At 44.0% G+C, this 26,234-nt stretch overlaps 1 protein-coding gene across 1 annotated transcript in view; it reads left to right on the top strand.

Moving 5' to 3' along the window:
* Positions 1-332: 332 nt before the first annotated feature.
* The window catches only part of WIPF1 (WAS/WASL interacting protein family member 1), a 53,876-nt gene continuing 27,974 nt past the window's right edge, over positions 333-26,234 (top strand). The window contains exons 1-2 of the mRNA XM_084209048.1: positions 333-408; positions 20,779-20,890. The gene's annotated coding sequence lies outside the window, so the exon portion shown is untranslated. The remainder of the gene's footprint in view (positions 409-20,778; positions 20,891-26,234) is intronic.

The following is a 26,234-nucleotide window of genomic DNA, read 5'->3' as shown; positions in this document are numbered from 1 at the left end:
AGTCACAGTCCAGGCCCTCGGCACCTGGGGACCCGAGCCCATCTCCCTGTAAGGGGCTCTCTGTAACTCGGACTGCTGTGAACTCCCACTGGGCACGGGGCACAGAAGGACGCGACACGGCCATCACCGGCACCCCGCGCCACCTGGGAAGGACCATCCCCCGGGGAGCCCGCTCCGGCGGCCGGGCCCAGGGGCACAGCGCGGGGGGCGGCCCGGCCCGGCCGCGCTCTGGGGGCCGGGGCATGTGCGGCGGCGCGGGCGGCGGGGGAGCGGCGCCCCAGAGCCGCGCCGCGCCGCTTCCTGCCGCTATAAATAGCCGCCCGGCCCAACATGTCCCGGCCGCCGCAGCGGCTGCAGCGCCGGCGGGACCCGCCGTGCCCTCCCGCCGCCTCGCCCGCACGGAGCGCGGTAAGGGGGCTGCGGGAGCCGCTCGGGGCGGGGCGGGGGGCTCCGGGGCGGGCAGGGCTCCAGCGGCCGCCGCGCCGGGGCGGCTCGGCACCCCCGGCCCCGCGGTCCGAGCGCCCCGCGGGTACAAGGGTCGGGAGCCGAGTCTCGCCTCGTGCCTGTCTGCTCTTTCTCTCTTTTCTTCCAGACTGCTCTGTCTTGGGCCGGACGCGTTCCTCCTGCCTCCCGAAGCCGTGCTGGCAGGCTGGGATCCCTCCCTGCTTCCCCTCGCATTCCCGCTTCCCCCGGGTTGGGCGCCTGCCCGCGGCGGCGGCTGGCGCTGGCTCTGGGCGCAGCCCCCGGCCCCGGGCAGCTCGGACCGTGCTTCTGCCCGGGCTGCCAGGACGTGCCTGCTGGCATCCTTGTCAATCTGTGCTGCCGTACAGCCACGGCTGTGAAATCCTGGCTGGCGAGTCAGGGTGGGGAGAGCCTCGCTGGGCTGTGGCTCTCGCTGGAGCCGTGGCACACACCGCTGCCTGCATGTGTGGCACCCACGCTGGGCATCGTTGTTTGGCCACACACGCAGGTGATCGTGCCGCAGCCTCCCTCGAATGCTTTCGTCTGCAGCGGATGTTGAGGTGGACCGTGTTGTTAGGCTGTAGGGTAGAGTCAACAAAGCAGGTCTCTGCCCTCTGAGCTGGCTCTCAGGGGCTTTTTGGAAGGAGTCAACTTAGGGAACCTTAAGTGACCAGTCTTCAAGTTTGAGCTTGTCTTGCACTTTGTTTGCCTCTGCTGCTCTAATGGCTGTGTTTCATTTTCTAAAGAACGCCTCGTGGAGTGCAGGGCTATGTGCCTTCTCAGAGAGTAGGTGTTCCTCAGCTACCACGTAGCCTGTTTGGGCAGCCTCTCTCAAGCAAACGTGATAACAGCACTTGTCTCTGGCACCAAGGTGTGCGTGTTCAGGAACCCACCACGTGGTACTTCTGAATTACTCCTTTACTCCCGAAGTGCGTTCTCAAAGACAGGGCTGTAAATAAGCAGCTGCTCTCAGTTTTGACCTCCAGGGATGGGCAGTGTGTTTTGCTTTTCATTCACACTCTTTTTAACTCTGTCAGCCTTCCCCTCTGTTTCCTCTGTCCACTAGCTCTTCCAAGCCCAATTTGGGAGGATGGTGCAGAGACCCAGGAGGCCATGTAAAAAAAGAAAAGGTCCTCTCAGAGCCTCAGCTCGGGAGCCTTGCCTTCAGTGAAGGTAGGAGGCATGGCAGTGCACTTTTTCAAGTGCTGTAAAGCACGAGGCCAGCTGAGCTGGCATGTACTTTCCCCTCTGCTGTGAGGGGAAGGAGCAGATGAGGAGGAAATACAGCTGTTCCAGAGCACTTCTGCCCTCTGTCCAGCCAGAGCATGTGAGGGGGGAGGACCTACGCAGAAAGAGAGATTCAGGAAGAGAGTATGGGAGGTTGGGGAGGGGCGAGGGGAGGAGAGGAAAGCTACAAATGGGGAAGAAAATCTCTTTATGTATGCACAAATGTTATTTAAAGATCTGTTTAGCTAGAGCGAGAGCAAATAGCCTGAAATCATGAGATTGTATCTCTTGAGTCCCTGTTATTGTTCCTCCAGAAAGTGCTGCTTTTCATTCCTCAAGTATTATGTGTGTCTTTCTGCCTCGCTCTTCTAGGCTCTTCAGCATCCTCTGACCTCAAGCTGAGCAGGACGTTGCCCTTAGCTTCTGCCTGTCAAACGTGTAGCTCTCTGTGTTGCACATGAAATGATTATTCCCATAGTTGGTTAAGGCAAGTTTCTGAGGAATGTGAAGCAAGAGGCACGCCAGTCCTGTGGCTGGCTTTGACTGGAGTGCAGGCATTTTGGGACAGGGGCTGTGCCTGGAGGCTGTGGTTGCTCTATGTGTTATCCTTGGCAGCCTAGGGATTCCTGCCTCTGCTCCTGTCCCTCCCACCCTTCTCTTACTGCTTATTGCTGCTCACCTGTTCCTCTGCCTGTGCTGCAGCTGCTTCAGCCTTTCCCAGTTATCTCTGGGGTTGTGCTGAGTAGCTCAGAAGTTTGAGTAGAGAGAAGAGAGCTGCTACTCCCTTGTCTGTAGAGAAGTGCCCTCTCAGCCCTGTGCTGACTCTCTCCTGCATCCTGCTTTGAGATCCCTCACCCCAACAACAGGGAATTAAAGTGGTTGAAACTCTCTAGCTGTGTCCTAATTACTGCTGCTGCCTTGCTGTTTCTTCTGAAATTGCACTTCCAGCTTTCTCCAGGATTAGTTTACTCTCTGAATGGCACCAGATAGTAAGGCATGGTCTTTGGGGGCTGCATGGCTACAAGACCACTAAACCTTTTTTTTCCTCAATGGAAAACCCAGTTACCTACCCCAGCAGGGTTTCACTGCTTTTACCTGTGTAGTACAGACAGAACTGAAAGTGTGCATCTAGGAAAAGGTATTGGCTATGGAAAGAGCAATTTCCCACCTGTGATAACAGTATGATCTTTACATCTGATGGCATCCAGACCCCGAAAAGGCCACTGAGAAGCATGAGCAATGCTAATCCCTTTGAGAAGGGAGCATGCTGCAGTATTTCTCTCCATTACCTACACTGCATATAGTTCTAACAGCTATTTAGTTTTGTACCCTGCTTACATAAACACCCATCTGCTTTGTGGGGAGAAAAGAGTGTATGTTGGTGTTGTGTGTCAATTGGGACATGACAGGAAGGCATAGGCTTCCTTTGGAGCACGTGTTGTTGATCATGTACATGTACAATTTAGTAAAATGTCTTTATGCAGCAGCTTTGAGAAATGTTCTGTGCTTTTAACTACCTTGAGTATTCATCTGGTTAATGGACTTATGTATAGAAACCATATGAAATAATGATACAGCAGAAGGGTGGGTTTCTTTAAAGTTTATGCTTTTGTCAAGGTAAACATATCTTAAGTATGGTTTCTTTGCAATAATGTAGTGTTATCAAAATGCAAATCTAATTAAATACTTCTGTGTTCTTTCTACTGACTTCTCTTATTCTTGACTCCATTTTCTTTCTCATTTTCTTCATCTGGTGCACTCTAACATTTGGTTTGTGGGATCTGTTATAAAAAGGACTGTTTGCTGTCTTGGTTCAGAGTCCGTGGTGTTTGAGTAGGGGTGTGGAGACCCAGTATATGGGGAGATAATTAAATTCTGGGATGGCAGAACAGTACTGAAGAAGTGGATACTATAAGTAGCCACAACTCTTCAAGGCAGTTGTCTGTCCTGTGTGCAGTTAAGACCTACTTGTTTAGTTCTTTACTTCAAAGAGGTATATGAAAACCTGCTATTGAATTATAACTGCTAAACTGTTAGTTGGCAAATAGCCCAGAAAAGGCATTATTAAAAAGTAAATTTAATAAAGATGTCTATAATCATGCTTTAGTAGGCTGCTTTGTTTAAAGTAATTTGTGTGCTTGTGGTGACCAGTATAATAATTCCGTGTTCACCAGGTACACGCATGCGTTACTCTGGGTATGCGAAGAGCAGGAAGGAGAAGTAACAAACTGTTTACTATGTTAGTACTCTGTTGTGATCCTCCTGGGGACTGTGACACTGCTGCTGAGCTGAGAGTGAAATCTGAATAGTAAAAAAGTTATTTTTTTCGGTGGCAATAACCCTGAACATCAAGGCCCTGAAAGGTACTGGGGTTGCTCTTCATCCTTGCAGGCACACAAGTCTGCAAGTGCAGCTGTCCTTGGGCCTCGTCCAGCACGGCTCACACAGATCAGTCAAGAGTGTCTCTGAGGCTGGAGACGCAAGTGGCGGGGGAGCAGTTGCGTCTAAATCGGAGAGATCAAAGGAGTTCAGAATAGAAAGTTTTTCCTAATTCCTGGAAGGAGATAAGCGGGAAGCACAAGGAATAGTTTGAGAGTCTGTTTTGTAACACTTAGCCATAACTTCATTAGTGTTCCTGGATTCAATTACACATCAGTATGCTTCGGAGTTAAAATGTATCGTTTTATAATTCCTTAAACTACTAATGTTGTGGGAGCAGAAGTTTCTGAGTTTTAATGTGTTCATGTGCACCCCTCATCTTTGATGTGCTCAGTGCGTGTACGTATGTAGGTCCCAGCATTTCCTTCTTGGGCTAAAGCCCATGAGAAGGGCCCTCCTGTGTGCCCGTGCATGCTTTCACGAGAGCCCTCTTTCTGTTTGTGCTGAGCTTGAGCACGTAACTCCTGCTGAAGAAACTACAGGATATTCTTTAATGGGAACTAGTACAGGTGTTAAAAGAAATGCTCTTAGCAGCTTCAGTGAGCCCAAAATAGCTTCTGCATGTTTCTCTTATAGTAAGTTCAGGAAAGGGGGTGATTCCCTCTTCTTCCCTCTCTGTAATATTTTGAGCGCCGAAATCCTCTTGCCATGAAGAGCAGGCAGTGTGGAGCAGGCTTCTCTGTATTCTTCTGGACCCTGACTTAACAGGGCCAGAAGTTACCCTAAACAGAAATTGCATTCCTTGGCACAGTGTCCTGCTTCAAAGAAAAATTTCCACTGAGGTCCTTGGTGGTGAGGGGGGCTAACCACTGAAACTGGTTGTCCAGAGGAATTGTGGAGTCTGTTGTTGGAGATGGTCTAAAAACTGGATGAGGCCTGAGCAATCTGCTTGAAGCCAGGTTATCCCTGCTCTGAGCTAGATGAGATCCAGCAGTTCCTTCCAGCTGGCTGTTTGCCATGTTTGTGCATTACAGGGGAAGCATGGCTGCCTTTGTCTGTCCCCAAAACCAGTGGGAATAAATGTGGTCTTAAAATATCTGAAAATGGCCTTGAGAATTCTGAATAAAGACTTCAAAAATTGAAGTATGTAGAGAAGCATAGCGTAAGGAGGTAATTTTGCCCAAAGTCTCATAACAGCAGGTCAGTAATAGTGCTGGGAGAGGATCATAAATCTCCTGGCTGGCAGACTAGGGCCTTGGTAGCTAAAAGATTTTGTCTTCACATAATACTACCTCCTTTCCCTACTCAACTATTTTCAGATCATTTGGCAACAGAGACTACACTTACCTGCTGAGAGATATCTTTTTTTTTTTTTTTTGCCTTATCAGTCGTGTACACAGGGAGTTTTAGTACTAAAGAAAAATGTAGTGCATTGACTTTTTCATAAACCTAGAAAATTTGATCTGGAAAAGAATTTGGTGAAATAAAGACAAGCTCTGCAAAGGAAATTTTTAGAAAGTGATGTTATTCCCAGTTAGTTGCACAACAATTAATCTCATATTTTTTAAGAGCAGAAAAAAGCAGACGAAGCTGTACACTGAATCCAAGTTTGAATCTCTTTGTTCAAAAAAGAAAAATTGCTTGAAAGCTTCTAAAAATCTGGAAGCTAAGAAGAACACAGATCAGCATTTTAGAGAGTATCGTGGAAGGAGTTAAGCTGTGAGTTAACTGCATCTGTGTTTCAAATCCAAATGCTACAAACAAGGCACCATTCAGATCTTCAGTTATAAGTTATGCTGAATTTGTTATGCTGCATTTTTTTGAATTCTGTTCAGAGGAGAAAAAAGAATCATGTCAGATGAAAAAAATCACTCTTGTTTTGGTAGCTTGTTTTTTAAGTGTTGAAGTAGGTTTTTTTGGTTTTTTGGGTTTTTTTTTGTCTAGCACTTATGCAGGTCATCTGCTAAGTATTAGCAGCTGTGGAACTATGGAGTTGCATAAGCATAACTAAAAGTCAGTGGAGCCTTGCACCATTCTGCAGATCTATCCATTGCTTATTCTCCACAACAACACATCAATTTTGTAGCTCAGTTGACACAAATCCCTAAATGTTAAGAGGGCATCAGCAAGCATGGCAAGTTGGGAAATCCTTTAAGTCATGGAAATCAGATAGGATAATGCATTATTTTATGGTTGCCACAACCTGCTGTCCAGCTAGACATGTGCCTTGGTGTTCTGTGAAGAGAGCTATGTCAGAGTAATGCCCTGGAACAGCTGAGCCTGCCAGCCATATAAACCTGATTTGTCTGGGCAGCTTTGCTTGGAACATGGGTATGGGTGCTATGTCTGGCTGCTGTGGGAGCAAGACAAGTGTGAGTGCTCACACATGTATCCCAGATTAGCCATGCTTAGTGATGTGGCTGAATACAACAGTCTCTTTTAAGCATTAGAAAAGGCATCTTTGCATGTATGGAGCTGAGAGCCTGGAATGTCTTGGCAAGGGAGATACCTGCAGTGCACATGTGAGTGTGTTGGCAGCAGCCTGAGGCTGGCAGGTCCAGCCTCTGCCCCCAGGTTTTTGATACTGGCTCAGCACATTGCAGGATTTGCTTAGCAGGGTGTGTTTCTTCCCACTGAACCTGAGGTTACAGAGAGCTTAATCTCCTGTGGTTCTGACTTTTAAGTCATAGAATATGTAATGAATTTTCTGATCTAAACTCTACCTTTGTTTTCAGTGTTGTTTTTTTTTTTCATCTTTTCTTTTGCTGGTTTAAAGATCTCCACAGGCAAGAAAGACTCTGAAAGGGTGAGTACAGTGTTACTAAAATATGATCCTTACAATACTTTCTCTTGGAAATTAAGGAGATAGAATAAGTTTCAGCAGATAGTATCCCTCTAGACCAGTCCATGTACCTGGTGGCTCAGAGCTAAGCCCTGTTTCCTCTTTCAAGACTTGAAGAGGAGTTTGGCTGAGCTCCCATTTTTTCCCTACCCTTCTATTCTTTTCTCTTCTTTTCCTTTTACCCCCCACCCCTTCTTCCCCTGCCATAGGGGATAGGAACAGTTCAGTGAGGATGCTTTCCCAGACAAGTGATGTCTGTGCTGTTTCTGCTAGGAACAAGGGGCAGTGCTTCATTCTCAGCTAGTAATTAAAGGGTACTATTGTTTGATGGTCTTTTGGTTCAATTTGATTTTCACTTTGGCAAACATGGACAGCATCAGCCATGTAGTACTGAGCTCTACCGTCCTGTCTTTGGTTTACTCCAACTGGTCAGTCCTCCCGTGACCATCACATCAGTCACTGCTCTCCTCATGTCCTCATGACCCAGCACTGACTGACCTACTTTGCCTAACGTGTTCTCAAAACTGTTTTCTGGCATAGGAATGCAAAATAGAGAATTTTCACTGTTACTTTCACATTTGAAGTTACCGAAGACAGTTTTCAAAGGAAGTATTAAATGTAAACCAAAAAGGCTGCAGTGTTGTGTATGCTGTAAGTAAAGAAGCCACTTGCTCACTGTAAGTGACCCTGCATGACTCAGTGTAGTGGTCTCTTTATATGGATCTCTATTTGGTCAGATGCTCCTTTGTGTATTTCATATGATTGAATGCCTTGTCTTTAATACCCCTGAGATAGGGAATGCATTTGTGCAGTCCCCTGTAGAATACATTTTCTATTCTAGTAGGATGAAATGAAAAATCAAAGGATAGCAATGTGGCTGTATCCATGTGTGATTATTTCAGAGAGAATGCCATTCAAATGAGGCACACAGGCAGCACCTACCAGTATATCATTGTTTATGTCTGCAGGTTACATTTTAAACCATTCCAGACCATTACTACTTTGAAACAGAAAAAGATATTCCTTAAAAGTTCTGCTTTTCCATTCAATAGTCATGATGGCATCTTGGAATCCAAAACTCTCAAATGGCAGCAGGCAGCCCCAGACCTTTGTTTTAATACTAGGACGAAACAAAGCACAAATATTTATCACTTGGAACTTTGTATTTTCAAATTTAAAGAAAGTTCCTCATTTGATCTTAATAGGTGACTTAGGCAGGGAGAAAATAATTGCTTCATGGCACAGCTGACTTGAAATAGATGATTCTTAATTGAATTGACCAGTGTCCCTTGGGTATAAAGGAAGAACTAATGCTCTTATTTGAAATTAAAACTAAACCAGATAATGCTTTTCAAAGTGAAACATCTTACTCTGAGGAGTTCCTGCATACTTACACTTACTTGTACCCTTAGGTGGAACTAGAGCAATATTTATTTTTTCATTTAGCGGTTATCCTTTTCCAGGCAGCTCTCTGCAGGATCAGTGTCTCCAAGTTTTATTATAGCTTTTCCTTTTTTTTTTTTAATTTGTGCATCCTTAAAAAAAAGTGTGCATGCTGTCTGGTGTCAAGAGGAAGACAAATTAACTTATGCTGCTATAGGGAACTAGAAAATGAAGTGTTCCATAACTGACAAACAGCTTGAGATGACTGGACAAGTTCCCTCTTTATTCATCGAAAATGTGCCAGTTGTTTAGCAGAACATCCCTGATAATGCGAGTGAAATACAGGGTAAAACCCAGTTGGATGTCATCATGTGCAGTACTTAAATGAGAACACTGAGGGATTTTGTATTTCCAAGGGAAAGAATTGTCATTGCTGTCTTCTGTTTTGTGTTACTTGAAGTTCCCCAAGAAAGTTTCCTCTTAGGAGGAATAATGTAGTTTATAGTAAGAATGGTTTATGACTGCTCTTTTTTATTTGGAAGCTTTTGTACTTCTCAAAAAATGTTTGTTCACCATCCACTCACTAACTGGCCAGACTGGGGAGGCACTGAAGAAACCATAGAAATTATACCACATGATATCTAATACCAGAGCATTTACAGCTTCCAAGGCCTTTGCTCCAGGCCATCCACTGTGAGATATGGGCAGAAGCAAATGAGAATATAATGGAAAAACTTGTGAGAAGAGAAAGTAAAAAAAAACCAAAACCACCCAAAAATGTATTTTTACTTTTTTCCCTTTAGATAGCAACAAAGAAATGTCCCACTACCACTTCTTAATGAGGCAAGGTTTTATGCCCTAGGAAGTGAGAACAAAGACAAAAAAATCCACTCTGAACTATCAGAGGGGTTGATAGGTGTAACCTGGGCCCAGTCCTGTAGGCACACAGTTTGTGGTTATTGGGAGTGGGGCTGCTGCTGCCCCTCATCCCCAGAGGGTACAGCTGTGTAGGACAGGTGACCAGTATTGGAGGTAATGGGACATGGAGTGCCAGGTGCACTGACCAGCCACCAAAGGGAACAGAGGGCACACAGGTGCAATGCATGGACATGAGGGTGTAAAAGACTGGGCTAAAGAACAAGAAGGGCAGATGCCTGGAGCCTTTTGGGGTGGTATGGTGTTACTCTGTATGGGTTGAAGCCTTCTGCTGTTGTATGGTGATATCTGTGTGTCATGACTGTGACATGTGCTGTGGCACGTGCTGCAACACAGTCCTGCCCTTGGAGTGGGGTTGCTGTGGAAAATCAGTGCTGAGATCACACCAGTGGAATGGGATTGCTCCAGACAAGGTCAGGACAGCATTTTTCAGGAATTTCCTTGGAGCTGCTTTCTGTTGAGCTTCTGGTAGAAGCTTTCTCTTCTTGTCTGGTAGACACTGCTGGTTATTTTTGGAAATCACCATTCTGAATGTAGGGTGACTCTTCTTGCTGCTCTAAAACCCCAGTGCCCTTGGCATCTTTGCTTTAAAGTTTTGCAGGGTCATTGTTGCATGACTGCTGAGGAGTAAAAAACTCAGGTTATCTGCAGGCTTGTTTGGTGTATAAACCTGGGTTCTGTCAAGTGACATTGTCAAAAATTGCAGTTTAAGTTTCTGTGTTAAGTCTGGTTTGTGCAGGTTCTGGTTTCATCATTTCTGAATGGAGCGTGTGACCCCTGGTATCGCCATCATTTCCTCTAACATGCATTGAATCAGGATTCCAGAGCCTGCCACTAGGGAATAATGTCTGGTATGGGACAAGTGTAAAAGAACTTTTAAATAGCTCTTAAGGGTGTAGTTATGGAAATAGCCTTTGGGACAGCCAAGGGTCTTCAAAATCCAAATTTCCCGAAGTGATGCAAAGTGCTAGCTTTGGCATTTGAGGCTGAGAGAATAGTCCTTGTCCCATTTACAACAAAAAGCCTAAAGTTAAATATGTCACAAAGTTAACTTAAATCTGAACTAGAAACATCAAGCAGGTATATACAGCCTGTATCACAGCTTGTGCAGCTGAGCTCCTGCTGGCAGCATGTAGTGACAGGGAACAGGTGAAGAAACACCTTTAGACTCCCACAGTGCTTGGGGATGATTTGAGGCATTGCTGAGACAGAGCCAGGAGCAGCAGCTGACAATTCATCCTCCGTAAGGAACTGTGCTGGGCCTGCTGGGACTTGGCCCGCAGACCAGCTGGAACCATTGGGCTCTACCAAAATGCCCGTGACTAATCTTTCCTACCCAGAGGGACCCATGTTTTTAGGCCAAGCAGGAGAGGTTTTAGGAGGTCTTTGATGCTTTTCTCTGTGTTGTTCTCTTAGGTCGCTGTCGTGGTACAGCCTCTCAGGAAAGCCAGCCAGCTTTGCTGAATGGTCTAGAAATTGGACTGCAAGGCATTTCTGCTCTTTTAGCAGCACTCTTTCAGACAGCCATGCTTCAAATTACACAGTCTGGGGTTTCTGTTAAGCATGGGTAATGCCCTTGGAGCCATAAGCCATAAACTTAGCTATAAGTGAATTTAATTTTTCAGTTCTCTACTATATACTTGGCCTTTTGCTAGTGGGAGAGGAAAGAAGAAACAAAACACATGTAGAGGGGGGTGCAGACAAATGATTGCATGTTCAGTTATAGTTGTGTGTTGAACCTCTGCTAAAGAGGGAGACCAGGTGCCAAGCTCTTTTGAGGCAGAATATCATACTACTGCCTCTGCTTTCAAGCTCAACCTTCCCATTTGGGCTGTCCTGAGTGTCAGTTCCCAAGTGTGTTATGGGAATTTGTGTCAGAGGTCCGGCTCCTTGTATTTGTCTGGCTGTGGGAACAATAGGATATTCCCATACCCTTGTGGGTAGAGGTGCTGGTTTGTCCCATATGTGCAGTCTCCTGATAACTGACTCAGTTTCAGTAGTTGGTGAAACCAAGTTTTAATGAATGGCAATACAGGGTGTTTGATTTTTAAATCAGCAGTTTACTCTCTAAGCCAGGTGAGCTGTGCCTAAACATTGCTATCTGTCAGATTAAGCTTAGTCTACATGCAGTGAGTTGGTAACCCCAGGTCTGCAAGACAAAATTTCCCGCTCAAAGTGGCGTTGCATGACTTCCATGCTGAAAGTCACCATGAAGTAGTCAGATTGTCAGCAAGGATTGAGGCTGTTCCCTGCTGGCCAAGGAGTGATCCTTTCGGACCAGGGCCAGCGGTGGGCACGGTAGTGTGAGCAGTCTCTCTTGGATATGTCCCATGTGGCTGCCCCTCACATGTAGGTGAGATGTGGGGTTTCACAACAGGGCTGAGTTTTTTTCACTGTCTAAGGAAACAGAGAATATTAGTCTCCAAGGCTGTTATCTGGGTGCTTTTCATGGACTCTGCAATTCCCTGTCACTTTTTAAACTGCTCTCTGAAATCACAGTGGCAAACTCTCCTAATTCATAGTAATTACCCTGATAATTAAATAATAATGTGATATGCAGTGTATATGCATATTCATATACCGAGCCTCCCTTTCTCCTGTTTTGTTTTGTTTTTTTTTTTTGGCAGAATATAATTGTCATAAATATCAATGAAACACAAAGACATTGTCTGATCTTGTGCATGACCTGATCTTGCTCACCTTACTTGGATATAGTTCAAATCAGTATGGGATTGCTGGTACTTGTAGCTAAGCAAAGAATAAAATCTCATCTGTTACACAGCAGAGAAGCTGATTCTATTTTATAATTACCCAGCAACTATGCATAGAGTCCCATCTGTGGCTATATTTGGCATCCTGTTATTCCTGATGTGAAATATACCACCCATGGGAAGAATGCAAGAAACAGACTAAAGTTCCCAAAGACTGGGGACTTGCTTTCCCTTAAAAAAAAACTTAAGAGGATGTGAGCTTTGGCTAGGAGATTCAGAATGTAAAGGGGAAATAAACTAAGCATCAGTAACAGCTTCAAATTGTATGGCCTGTGAAAAGATGAAAAATTGTTCTTATCTATGAATATTGTTTGTGTGGCTTTAAAATGTGTGATGTTCTGGTAGATCATGATTTCTAAGGTGTAGATTTGTCTAGCTTTATTTGCATGTACATATATGTATCCATGTAAATATATATATGTACAGAGATGTTTGTGGGAAGTTTGAATTTAAAATATTACTCAGATTCAAGTGTGATCTTAAAACCAGCTGATGTTTTCTACTGAAATAACTAAGTATATAAAAACTTGTCATCAAATATTCAGCTGAATATTTGAAAACTTTGTAACTCATGTGAATAGCTGAAGACAAGTTGCTCAATAATAGATATATTTTAACTTTGCCATCATAGCAATGCTTATGTGCTGACAAAAGGTACTTGAAGCCTAGGCATGCCATTGGAAAATATAGCAAATGCTGTTCTAGAAAAACAGCTAGGCTGATTTTACTGGATAAAGAGTGTTGAAAATACCCTTTGGAAAGATAGCATGGATGGTTTCTCTCTTGGTTGACCTGCTAAGTCCATATTCTTAGATAGGGTCAAAGAGCTTGTGTACCAAGCTTATTGTATAAAAAAGCTACAAACTAAGAAATCAGGTTGTATGTGAAAATAAGTATTAAAAGCCACAACCAGCACTCTTATTAAAACTTCCTTTTTGGTTCCTGAGAATATACTAAGGCTATTAGAAATAATCTACAGTGATACGAAGGAACTTCCACACAAATAGAGTTCTCATTTTAGAAGTATACCTAATTACATATATATGTACTTGTATAAATAATACATATGCACTGCAGAGCATTTCTTCAGGAATCTGTTAATGTCTATGTCAAAGGAGCAGGGAGGACAAGTAACTTTGAGAGCAAGGTTTGTCAGTTCAGCAGCTTTTGCTCAAGAAATACATAGTCATTTCTAGGCAAAAGTAAGTTTTCTTAGGAATGGCTTTTATTTATGTGGCTGTCCTCTGAAAGAATAGCCTGTGGCTAAACCCAGAGGTGATAGCTGATGTAATCTCATGCACATAGCTGTGTAAAGTGCTTTGAGTTTGGGAGGGGGGGTTCACTGTTTACAGGCAGGACTGGAGCAGTGTAAAAACTCTTCATTTTCCACATAGACATGACTAGAGAGTGGCAATCTGCCAAAACATTTTTGCTCATCAGCTTTTGTTCCCGTTCCAGATGAGGGACAAAACAGATTCCCTGTTTTATCTGGTATGATTTTCCCCACCCCCAAGGAATATGTTAATATTTCATCATTTTGAAGAAATGTAGTGGGCAGCATTAAATATTTACGTTTCTCTGAAGTCACACAGATGCCACCAGGATACCTAGCTCTACATCACACATGCTCTAATTCACCCCAAACACCCACTGTTTACTAATCTTCAGCCCCTGTCTGTGCCGATAATGAGAAAGAGGAAATGGAAACAGCAGGGATTATATGCTACTGAGAAGTCCCAGTTTCTGGTTGTAATTCTTTCAACAAGCTCTTGCAGACTGTGCTCCTGCTTTGAAGTTTGAACACCTCTGTATTAGTGCTTGGCTCTGGTGATTTGGCTGACAGATCTGGGCTTGGTTGGTTTATTTGTGATTGCATGTTCACAGTTGCACGTGATGGTTTGCTCTTGCACTCGCCTGTGGTGTGCCTGCTCAAAGCTGGGGCCGTGCAGATTGTTTTGCCTGAGCACTGAGATGTTAATTGCTCAAATTTGCTGGTGACAGGTTCCAGAGAGAAAACAGTCCTCACCATATCCACTGTTCTGTCTGTGTGTATAGTCATAGCCATATTGGTGAATGGGGTGTTTTTCTGTATAGTGAATAAATAGGGCCTGTTTTTATAAGGCAGAAAGTATGTGTTGGTCTTGAATGCTGGGTTTCAGGATGCTCTCTTAGTCTGGATCATCATGTCCAGTATACTCAGATGTGTGGGTAGCACAAGTTTCTAATCTAAACCAAGAACTTCACAGCCCACGATTGCCTTCTTATCCCCATAGCACAGGACAAGCAAATCATTTATAGCTTCACATCAGTTTCCCTTAACATTTTTCTGTGGCTTATCTGACAGGCCACTGTGCAACTTGTTATTGCTGCTGGGGTGGTCCTTTATTCGTAAATCAAACACACTGTTTGATCTCATGGCAAGTGAGGGGAAGTCAATTTATGGCTTTAAAAACAACTTGTGCCATCTGCAGGGTTACTAATACGTGTCTCCAGGAAGTACCCAGGTGGACATAAAGGAGAGCTTCATGTGTGCTTTCCACTCAGAAGCTAAACAGATAGTTTTGTCTTGTGTATATGTATATATTTGTAGGGTGAGACATAGCATTAGTTGCAAGTGGTTGGCTTACACGTAATGACTGCCAAAAATCCCTGTTAGAGCTTTGCTCCTCTGAAAGGTGCCAGCCAACAGATTCCTCATCTGTGACAGGGATGGAGAAATAAATGGTTTGTTTACAAGGGATGAAATTCATCAGGCTTCAGATGTTTCTCTCCTTGTTTTAGTGGTCCACAGTCAGAGTTGACAGATGCTGTGGTGTCGGTGGTGACTCAGCAAACCCCGCTGTGCGAGAGCTCTGCGGACACGGTGGGTCCCCGGTGTCACACAGCTGCCTTTGCTGTCCCTGCAGTGCCCCTCCACGGCCCCACTGAAGGGCATGCAGCACTCTGAGCTTGGCTGGAGCAGCACCCTGGGAGGCTGTTTTCTTTGGGCATGGATTAAAAGTGGCTGCGAGGCTGCTGCGAGTTACCTGCTGGGTGAGCAAATTCCTCCCATCTCGAACAATCCCAGGTGTCCGGGGGATATAAAAGTATATTTGCTCCACCAGCAGCTCCAAGCACAGCTCTGGCACAGTCATTGGGTGTGACTGGATCCTCACAGAGAGATTGACACATTAAAAGTGACTTTGTAAATGTAGCCCCTTCTTAAAATGGAGAGAAATAACCCATCTCTTGTCAGGGATCCGGGCTGTCTGAAAGCTCCTGGGGGAGCAGCTGGGTGAGGACAAAGAGGCAGTGTGCTGAGAGCAAGCATGGCCACTTCCTGAACTCTTCAACTTCCCCTCAGTGCCTCTGGAGCTCGGGGTCTGGCGTGTCATGTCTCTGCACGCTTACCAAGGGGAAGATGCTTAAGCTGCATGAGGCTCACAGTGCTCTCAAGTGTCTTCCAGTGTAAATAATACCTTGGCCATTTGGCCCAAAACCTTCAGTGGGGGCAGAGCAGGTGCATCTGCAGACGCGTGTTTGCACATGCTTTCCTACTACAGCTGCAGGAGATCAGAGGTGCATGCATGAGAAGGGTGTGTGTGTCTCATGCAAAAGCATCCATTTTATGGGCTGGTTTGTTGGGGGTTTTTCAGTCATGCATGTATTTCCTTTTGCATGGGTGTCCTGTGCATGTTTACACATAGAATACTTGTATCTTTTATTAGCTGAGGGTAATTTGTTTAAGACTTACCTGCTGCTCTGTAAATCCTGTTGTTGCTGCCCCTTTGCCAGAGGTCACTACTCTCACATCTCTGTGGATAGGAGGGATTCTCAAAACCATTGTTCCTTCATTTCCAATTATTTTAACCCACTGATATAAATTACTGGAGCTAGTTTGGCTCATTTGATAATAATGAACTAGTGAGAGGTGGTAAGAAGCCCTGAGGCAGCAGATGGGAATGTAATCCCTGGCTGGTGGTCACCAGGAGGCTGCTCACAACATCGATGTCTTCATCTGGTGCAGTTTAATTATAAAGATGACATTTTAGTGGAAACCTCTTAATTTATGTAGAAATTGCATAGAATTCATCTACCATGGGCAAAGAAGCAGCTCCGACTGGCTTGCTCTGGGTCTCTCACTGTAGCCATGGTTTTGTGTGACAGCCTGGGTAGTGGCAGAGCCAGCTTCCTACTAGCACTTCTCTGGTTTTGCCTGAAAGTGAGAAAAGGGGGGAAAGAAATCTTGTGAGCTTTTCACCACTAGATCAGCTCCCCAGTGTGGTCCAGGGCACAGGCTGTGGAACCACTGTGCCAACGCACTTGAGGCAGCTGTGGGGTGCAGTGGGAGAACTGAATGGTGGATGCAGGACAGCCACAAATGAGTGTTGCTGCCAAAAGATTTGCATCCCAAATTTGCAGCATCACTGTCTCTTCACTCTCTTCCTACCTTCAAGGTTATCACATTCACACTTAGGTACAGCTAAAGCAAATCTGTGCCCCAGCAAAGATCTTTGCAGTCAGTCTGTAAGGGAACCCCTGTGGGTCTGTAACCCACTGCTTTCACCCAGGCCTGGCCAGGCTGATCAGTTCCCCAGGCATTTTCTGTTATTTCAGCTCTCACTAAATAAAGGAATGCAACACTTATCTTTACCCCTCCATTAGCTTGATTGACAAGTGTTTCATGTTTTCCACAAGGAGCCTCTTCCAGCAGAGCAGCATCTCCTTGCTGACTCTGGTGTGACCATTCTGCCTCTACTGTGACGTGGTAATCTTCAAACTTTATCTCCAGACTGTGTCAGTGCACCTGGTGGTGTACTCAGGGTTAGATTGCCTTTCCAAAATTTATGTGTCTTTTTAAAAAAAAATCAGATAAAGCACCAGCTATTGCTTGTCCTGTAAACATAGTACTCTAATACAGGACTTTACTGTCCTTTTGTGGCATATGTTCAGACCTATTTGCCCAGATATAATATGTGGATGCACACTGATACAACTGAGAAAATCTCGACTCTTCTGAAGACATAAACTACTTTTCATAGGACTCAAACTTCTGTTTACTGTATTCAAATGAAAGTATTTCTGAAAATTGCTGATGACTGCATCTGTTTGAATTCATCAATTCACTGCCACTCTGAACATTTGATAAACAAATACCCTTGAACTGAAATTTCCCACGCCTGCAGTGTAATTACATTCTCCACTACTGCATTTGTTTCCCCTTTAAAAGAAGGGGGGGAGGCACACTGAGTATACTGTGGCAGAATCACATTCCACATTTGGTATTAATATACAGTACAAAAAGGTCCATTGAATCATGGAGTGACTCAGAAGGCAGTAGAAGAGGGCTTTTTGGCTATGCAGAAATGTCAGTGGTTCAACATTAGATCAGAAATTTCTTTACCATGTTGTGAGGGACAGTTAGTTGTTTCATCTGATGTTAAAATGTGAGCACAGCGAGTCTAGCAAGGTGCGGTGAGGAAGTGTGTGTCACATGCTCCTGTACAGGAAACGAGACTGGAGCTGCTGGGGAAGTTCAGAGCTGGGTGACCTCCAACAGATTCAAATGGCACAGGTTAGTTCTCTTAAAACATCTCTTTAGCTGTCCTGCAGGGGTTCTGTGCACGTATTTTCTCTGATTTCTGGCAGCAGTGGATGAGGAGGGCTCTGTATGGCAGCTGTGGTGGCGGGTAGTAGGCAGTGTGGGATTTCAGAGCGGAACTCTACAGCGCAGAAATAGGAAGCTCATCTGTGGCTTAGCTTGGTTTCTGCAAAGCTTGGAGCCTGCCTTGCAGTACAACAGCAGTGTGGCCTGAGTCACGTTAGAAGTGTGGATGAAATCTTCTCCATCTTGTTAAGACTTCCGTAAAATAAGTTAAAGGTCTAGATTTTAATAGACATGTTCAGTGTTCATAAATACCAGAAAGCACTTTTCCAAGTAGAGATTTAAAGCATTAACTATAGTGAAAACTTCTTTTAGTTTGTTTTGGCCGTACCAAGTATGTAGCTCTTCTCTTTGATTTTACTGGCATAGTTTCTTGTTAAGGTGTTCTTTCATTCCTGGTGATTCCTGTTAAAAAATTCCATCATGACTTTTCTGTGCTGGAGAGTTTCAATTCAGGCGCCCATTGCATCAGGAATGAAATGAAGCTAGGTTGGTGATGGAGAATTTGGGAGCTCTCAGAGGGAGACTCTTTAATGGGATGTATATTTTGTACTCTAGCACAAATATCGGTTTGTTACTTTTAAATTACTGAGCAATTATGATTAGTTACAAATCTTAAATGCAAAGTTGGAGTGAAAGTTACAAAGAAAACAATCTTCAGGATGATAAAATGTATAATACAGTAGTAAATGCACAGAGTCTGAACTAAAAATGAAATCCTGGTCTGGAGTCCCCATGGTGCTGGGAGAGTGTGGGGAAGAGGAGGTGATGGCCCCACAGCCAGCTCCAGCAATGCTTGCTCTGCACCTTGGGTCACAGCTGGTGAGGCAGAGGGGCTTGGACAGGGGTGGTGGCAGCAATCTCACACGAAATGCAGCTGCTGGGGATGAGAGTGCTGTAACAAGGCCATGCCAGGCATTAAAATCGGAGATCTGAGCATCAGGCAAGAAGTCCTAAAGCTGCCCGTACTTATTCCCAAACATTTAAAAAAATATTTTTATGGTCATGTAGAAAATCAGACTGTGTTTCACAGCCTACTCCCACCCTCCTCATACCACCCAGAGCATTCATCCTGATGTCAGTGCAGAAACCCCTGTGTGAGATGAAGGCAGTGGCTGGCGCCGGGCCGGGCTGCTGCCGCCTCCAGCACGGGGAGCTGGATGCTGCACCTGGCCCTGCTGCAGGGCATGGAGCGTCTTGGCCAGCTGGGAATAGCAGGGCCTGTTCCTGGGTGGTTAAACTGCTCTGTGGCTCAGCCTTGCTCTCCTATTTCGGGCTTTGGGGCTTTATATGCAGAGAAGGCTTTGGCCTTAGCTGGGCTCCTCTGCTGCTGTAAAACCAGCAAGTTTTCAGAGAGCCAAAGTTCTGCCCCAAATCAGCCTTTCTGATGTATTAGGGTTTATAGTCTTTACTGGAGCACTGTTTAACTAGGAATGCGATTTAAAAGCAATTTAGTAAAATCCCACTGCAGACATTTTCATTTCAGCCTAATCCTGTCTTATAGCAACTCATCTCAAATAGATTAGGAGTTGTTTTAAGCTAAATGTAATGGCTCGTAAATAATATATTTCAGCCTCCATGCAGTGGTTTCTGCCAGGTATTTGAAATGGAATTAAAAAATAACCTGATACACATTCCTAAATAAATAAACCCTAACACTTCTCCTCTGCTACCAGGAGTGAATGTAGGCATCCAGGACTGAAAGAGCTGAAGAGTTGTTAAAGAGGGGGGATTTCTGAATGGGCCTTTTCCAGCAGCTTGTATTATGAAATCCAGGGAAAGACTGTTTCTTCCTCTAACAAATTAAAAAGGAAATCTGCAAAAAGAGGAAAGGGAATAAAAAGTACAGACTAAACAAAATGAATTGAAATTGCATTGGAATGAGAGAGAAGGAAACCAAAAAGAGAAAATAATAAAAAATGGAACCAGATGGGGACAAATTCTGTGCTTAGGAAGCAAAGGCTACTCTTCTGCTGCACTTCAGAAGGAGGAGAGACTGTGTACATGTGTCTGTGCATTTATTATATATAGAAGAAAAATTCTTTTTTTTGTGTGTTTTTTTAAATTGTTTGCTTTTGTCTTTCCCTTCAGCAATGCTAATATAGAAGTTTATTGATTTGAGGGTGCTTCAAATTTAGATTAAAGCCTCATTAAAGAATCTTTAATTCTGCAAATAAATGGAATAAGCCACTCAATGTCACCTTAATCACTGGCTGGTTTTACTCCCCAAAACTATGTGGCTGCATTGCACTGTTGAACTTGTGTCCACTGTGCACTTGGATTCATAGCACAGGGTTATTCTACTGTCTGCAAGGGAAAAAGTAGGAGTTAAGATGGGCAACATCAGCTACTGCAAACTGGAACTGCATAGGCCAGCTTCAGAGAGTTTACAGCAGAATCCCCTTATGGGTTTCATTTTGCCACATAGAGTATGCTGGGGTTGCATGGCTGTGAGGGACTGGGCTCTTGAGACTGATTTCTAAATAGAAGTAAATCTGTAAAATGATGAATGGCTACTGTTCTTTCATTTTATTTTAAAATTACTGATTTTTAAAGATTTTATTTTGTTGGTTCTACTACTGAATACATCAAATGGTCAAGTGTATTTTTTGTGGGTGTCATTTGCAGCATATCTGTCACATCTTCCAGGCTGTTGCCTCTCCTTTTCTTCCCCTCACACATTTGTTTCAGCTTTTGCACGTTTTTCTCTAGCCTAAACTACAGAAACCTCCTAATTACAAAGCTAGTTGTTGGACCATGTCTCTTACTTGGAGGAGCTGTTGTAGTGGATAACTCTATTAGTCTTACCATCACATCCATGGCTTTTTATGCCTTTCTCTTTTCCTTCCACCATTTGTAATGGCTTTTACTACGTATGCAATGCTGAAGTCGGAAGAATGGTCTTAAATTTGTTTGAGAATAAACTGGGTCCTCTGGCCTCAGTGAGCAATAAGGAGAACCCTTATTCTGTTCTGATTCCTCTTTAGAAGGAGGGAGGCTCTGCTTTACAGTACACTGCCACTTTCTCATGCAGAATTTCTACTCATTCAAGGAAATACATAATGGACACATGCTCAGGATCTGTGATCCCCAGTGGTTCACAGTTAATAGTTCTTTTCCTTTCTTCTTTGCAGGATTGTGCAACCTGAGAAATGTTATTGCCATTTAACTAACTTCAGAAAGTGTGTTCTGGACTGAACTGACCAGACCTCCCATTCTATGCAAGCATCTCCTGCTGGTGACCAGGTACAGAGCCTGTGGGGTTTGCACTGAGGGGTGGGAGTGGGTGGGAATCGTGGTGTGAGCAGCAGCACAGGAAGCTCCTCTGCTGGGTGTCATTAACCATGAAGAGGAAAGGAATGAATTCTTTTATGCATCACTTGTAAATAATGTGAAAAATAGTAAATGAAATTGCAGCAAATGGAGGTCTAAATAAAGTACTGGGAAAAGCTTCATTGGCTGTTAGGATAACAAGATAGATGACAGGGATATTACAGACTTTCCATCAGTGGAGATTTTTAGAGAAAAAAGAGTTGACTACTGCCAGGAATGATATAATCTATGGTGACTCAGGGGAAGGAAGGGTAGCTGCCCTCTTCCAGCCCTGCTGTCTGTCGTTCTGTATTTCAGTCTCCTTATTGACAGTGACTTTGAATTTTTCTGGTTATTGATGAAAGCTGAATAGTTATTTTAAAGGCAGTAAACATTTCCATATGGATGGTACAGTGCATTTCATACTTCACCTTTCAGGGAGGGAATGGAAAATGCTGTTTATGAGTTTCCCGAGGAGATCTTTCTCTTGGAAGTAAACAGATAAAATGAGTGCATTACACTCTGCACTATGGGAAGGTATTGAGTTATTGTTGGCAGCTGGCAGGGTAATGCCCAGGTCTGCTCCTGGTGTAAGAGGGGACCTGGAAAGGCAGGCCCTGCTGCTTTCTCAGGTGAACAGAAAACTGCTCATTTACATCACAGACCTCAGAAGTCTGGTACTAAGGCAAACTTCAAATTCATGCTGGCTGAGTTTGGCTGTGTTGAGCAGCATTCCCTAGTAGCAAGTTTTGGTGGATCAATGTTCACCTGAAGGACTGTCTGGCTGCAGAGCTGAGGCTTTGTTCATGCAGCAGCCCTGGGGCTGCTGTACCCTCTCTGTGTAGAAGCAGGGCTTTTTCTCTGTGTGGTGTGCCTGGACTGGCTCTCCCTGTGACCCAGCCTCCTGTGAGCCTGCCTGCTCACGAGGGCCTTGGCAGATGTGGAAGAAAACAATGATCCCTGCACCATCGTCTTTTCAGGACTGCCAGTCATCAGGACTGCAATTTAAAAGAGAAAGTAGACTTCATGAGAGTAATAGTGTCTTATGACCTGATAAAACCAATCCAAAGCTTCCTTTCAGCTGTCAGTTTGATCCAGATAATACAGCTCTCTGAGTTTAGAAAAAAAATTGCTTTTTATTTGGAAGCTTGTGGCCTCAGATTTGAAGCAGCTCTTAACCCTCCATGTAATTGCAAATTCTGGTTTTGAAAGCAAAGATGTTAGTAGTTACAGGTCAGTCTGCTGTATGCTAAATTTAGCCTTCAAATTTACTTAAAATAAGGTTTGGTTTTACCCCTGCAAGCTAACCAAATCATTCAGCCAGTTTGATCGGGGTTTTGGCCATATATACAGGACTCAGCAGATGTGATGATAACTTTAGCTGGGGTTCAACAACTGTGACAGCCACTCTCATTACAGATAGGGGAAATGGGTTGCCACCCTCCAATACTTGCTGTTTCAGGGCACCTGCACTGAGCACTACAGGCTGCAGGCACCAGTTTCTTTTCTCTTCTGAACTGCTGGTAGACTGGCACTAGTAAGGACAAATTACAGCTGTTCTTTGGAGTCACAGCATTTGTTGAATGTTCTGAAGAGGAAATGCAAGTGCTGAATGATGGTATGTGGCTGCTTTTGGTTTTGTGGGTATGTTTTCATGGCAGTGGTATGTCATACATACTTTTTTTTTTTTTAGCTTGAACTACACTAAATTACTACTTTCATGCAATAAATCTGAATTTGGAATACCAGCAGGAGCCCAGCTAGACCTGCTATCTTGGGTGGAGGCCAATAGCCTCCAAACCTGGCTGTTCCCTGGGTCCCAGTGAGTTCCTGTGCCACCTGTGTGGCAGGCTGCCTCAGAGCTGCCAGCTAACACAGAGGTGCCATGTGGCTGGGCACCCCTTCCAAAACACTGGCAGGAGCCAGGAGGCACTGCTGACTCTGGAGCAGCTGGATGAGGCACCTTGTCTCTCCTCAGGCAATGGCTTGTGGCTCCTGCCACAAGTTCAGGCAAGATGTGCAGTTGTCCCTCTTGGCATACTCACCTTCCTGGCACCTGTGCCTGGGCTGTGCAGTCACTAGCTGTGGTCTCACATGGGCTGTCACTACAGGGGCTGAGCCCCCTGGTAAACCCATGCCCTCCAGGGCAGGCACCCACATGGCACACTGCCTTTGGCTACACGTGCTTCACAGGAGTGTTTGGTTGTTGAATGTCTTAGAAAACAGAGATATAAATATTTAAAATAAAACGCAGATAACTGAGTGGAACCTCTTGGTTTTTACTCACCATGACTTGGGGAAACACACTCTTTTGGCATGTGTTGACTGAAGCAGCTTCATAAGTATCAAGTGGAGGGGTGCTGTATGTTTCCAGCCTGGATGGCTGTAGTAGGCAAGGCAGCTGTGCTGTTTTCCCTCTCAGGAAGGCAGTCCAGGACATGTCTTTGTCTTTGTGTAGGGGGAGATTGACTAATTTGTGTCCTGAGCTGTGACTTTGCCCTATTTTTTTGGCAGAATCCATTAATAATCATTCTTTCCAGCTTCTCCTCTTTGCTCACTAGTTAAGTACTTGCCATGTGCAGCTGTAAAAAGTTGTTTCCAAAGATAAATAAACTGGAGCAAAAACTTCTGTAATTGGAGACGGGGAGGAAAGCAGATGGGCATTTTCAATTTGTTGTCCTTGGATGCTTTTTGTTTCATTTGTGCCATGCTTTAAACCAGAGTCCTTTGCAGGACTGTGTGCCCTCTTGCTTCTGCCATCTGCGTCCTCCCGGTCCTAGCTGGAGCAGCACCAATTTGCCCGTGTCCCTTGCAGGACCAGGGGATAATCAGGGCAGTCACCACCAGTCAGAGAGCCCTGTGCTTCATCAGCAGTGCCATGATGTCAGTACATCAAGATAGAAATCTCTTCATGTCTCAGACTTTGACAAGACATAAAAATAGTTTCCCTCTCTCTCTGTGTTTTTTAACCCAAACCCCACATTATTAAACACACACAAATTTTAGTGCCTCTCCAGGTAGATCAGGGAATTTAAATTCCTGCATTGTCTTTCATGTAACGTTAGAATTGCTTTGAGTTTGAAGGAACCACGGACTGATGAAAAACAGAACTGGTACCTTGCCATCTATTAGATAATTGCCAAAACAAGTAGAGAAGCCTGTTTCATAAATGAAATCTTCAGAAGATTCTGAAAGCCCTATCTTTACTTATAGGGCTTCCAACTGAACAATGAAACCTTAGATTAGTCACAGACAGCTTAACTGTGTGCCCTTACATTAGGTGTTTAAATTGGCATCACCTGCTGCAGATGTGTGCTGTGTACTCAGATGCATACCTGCAAATTTCATGGTCCCAATATCATTAAGTATTCAGCTAAAGGCCCAGGTGTCTAATCTGAAACCTCCAATTCAATGTTATTTCACCTATATTTTATAAACATATATATTGCATAAATATCAAGTCCTGCTGCAAAAGCAGATGGAAGAATTTATGTAAAAATGGCTTAACAAAGCTATTGTGAGTAAAATTTTTATTGTAGCCCTGTTCTAGTAAATGAAGCAAAGTGTAATTGTGGTTGGTCAATACTTTGATCTCAGCTTGGCTTATAATGATATAAATATGAAGAATATTAGTATTGCCTGGATTTTGTTCTTTGCATTTTGGCAGCTTATTTATAAAATAATTGAAATGTCTCTTAGATGTACCTCTCTTTTCCAAGTGACTTTTGACATTTTTTTTCTTGCCAAAAGGCAGCGTTGGAAATACTTAACAGAAAAATTCATCCCTGTATTACTCAGGATGTTTTCCAGATTGGGCCAAATGGAAATTGCTGATGATAGGAACAGCACATGAGTATTGCTGGTGACTGCACACATGCAAATTCTGATGCTGGACGCTGAGGTCTCTCCTATAACCTGTGGAGAAATGTTCAGTGTGCTGTGGGTTAGATTTTGACTGCTTTGCAAAGAGACAAACTAAATCCAAACAGAGGAGGAAGAATTTCAGGTTTGTCCTTCCACTGCTTCAGCTGCAGATGGGAATCTGAGTGAGCAGTCACCAGGACATCAGACTCCTTGCCTGGGGATATCTCTAAACACCAGTCCACAGGCTCCAAAAGCCCCTGGGCTGGAGATGACCTTCTGCAGGGCACTCTGCAGGCCACCAATTTGTTTTGGAGCTGCCCTTCCCTAGGAGTGAGTCTGTAGCAGGAGATCCTCTGTGGGGTTTCTGTGCATGTTTCCATTAGGCAGCAGGCTTTTTGTCCAGTGTTGGAGGCAGGAAGTGCTGGTCAGCTCAGAATAAGGCATATGATGAATTCAACACATTCACTGCTCAAGAGGAAAAGATGAATCTTTATTGTCCCTTCTGCTAGTCTGCTTTAGCCCTAGAACTTCAACTGGCAGCCCTCATAATTTATCATACAGATTCTCATTACTGCTTTTGGATTTTATCTTCCTCTAAGAAGACTACTTAGGTCTGGAATGAAACCAGAGCAGTTCCTATCAGCTAAGGACAGGTAGTATTTTTTTTTTAATGAGAAAGTTAGACTCTTAAGCTTATTTTAGTAGTTCCAACACAACATCAGTTTAAAATCTGTTTTTTAAAAGAGAGAAAATGATGGTCAGATTTAGTAGATTTTTATATATGATGCAAAGAACCAGACAATGCAGAAATAATGACAACCTTCAGTCTTCTTTATTTAATGGTTCCTTAATGGTTATCTGGTCTGTTAGTTTTGTACAAACCATCTAAAGGTAGTTTTAAGGCTGTCTCATTGAACATTTTTAATAGCAGTAATGTATTGCTTCCTCTCTCCATATCTCTGAAGTTGCAGGAGAAGTTTGCTGCTGGATTCCACCCAGGCAGATAATTGGGTGGTGCAGGAGCATAACGTTTTGGCTTTCTTTTGAGTATAGATTAGAATAAGGCATCATTTGGCAGTACTGCCAGGATATTAGGTGATCATGTAATTTCACATGTGCAATTATGTGCTTTGAGTAATATTATTGCTTTTCTTTTTTTGTTTTTAAATTGATCTTTTTCAAACCCAAATGTGTATGTTACGATATTTGAGATTAATTTTAATCTCTTATCCTTGATTTACCTTCTGGTTGGGTTTTTTAATTGCATTGGATGGAATTTCTAAAGTTTTGTAGTCCATTGAGAACAGATAATGAACTTTTGGCCACAGTATCTTGAGTAGTTTGGGATGAGCTAAGATTGGCTCCAATGTGAAGAAGGGGCAGTTGAAGTCACAGAGTTTGGGGAGGGGTTGTT

Source organism: Fringilla coelebs (assembly GCF_963513975.1).
Source record: "Fringilla coelebs genome assembly, chromosome: 7".
Lineage (NCBI taxonomy): Eukaryota > Metazoa > Chordata > Aves > Passeriformes > Fringillidae > Fringilla > Fringilla coelebs.
The sequence above is the reverse complement of the archived record's forward strand: the minus strand, read 5'-3'. Positions and strand labels throughout refer to the sequence as shown.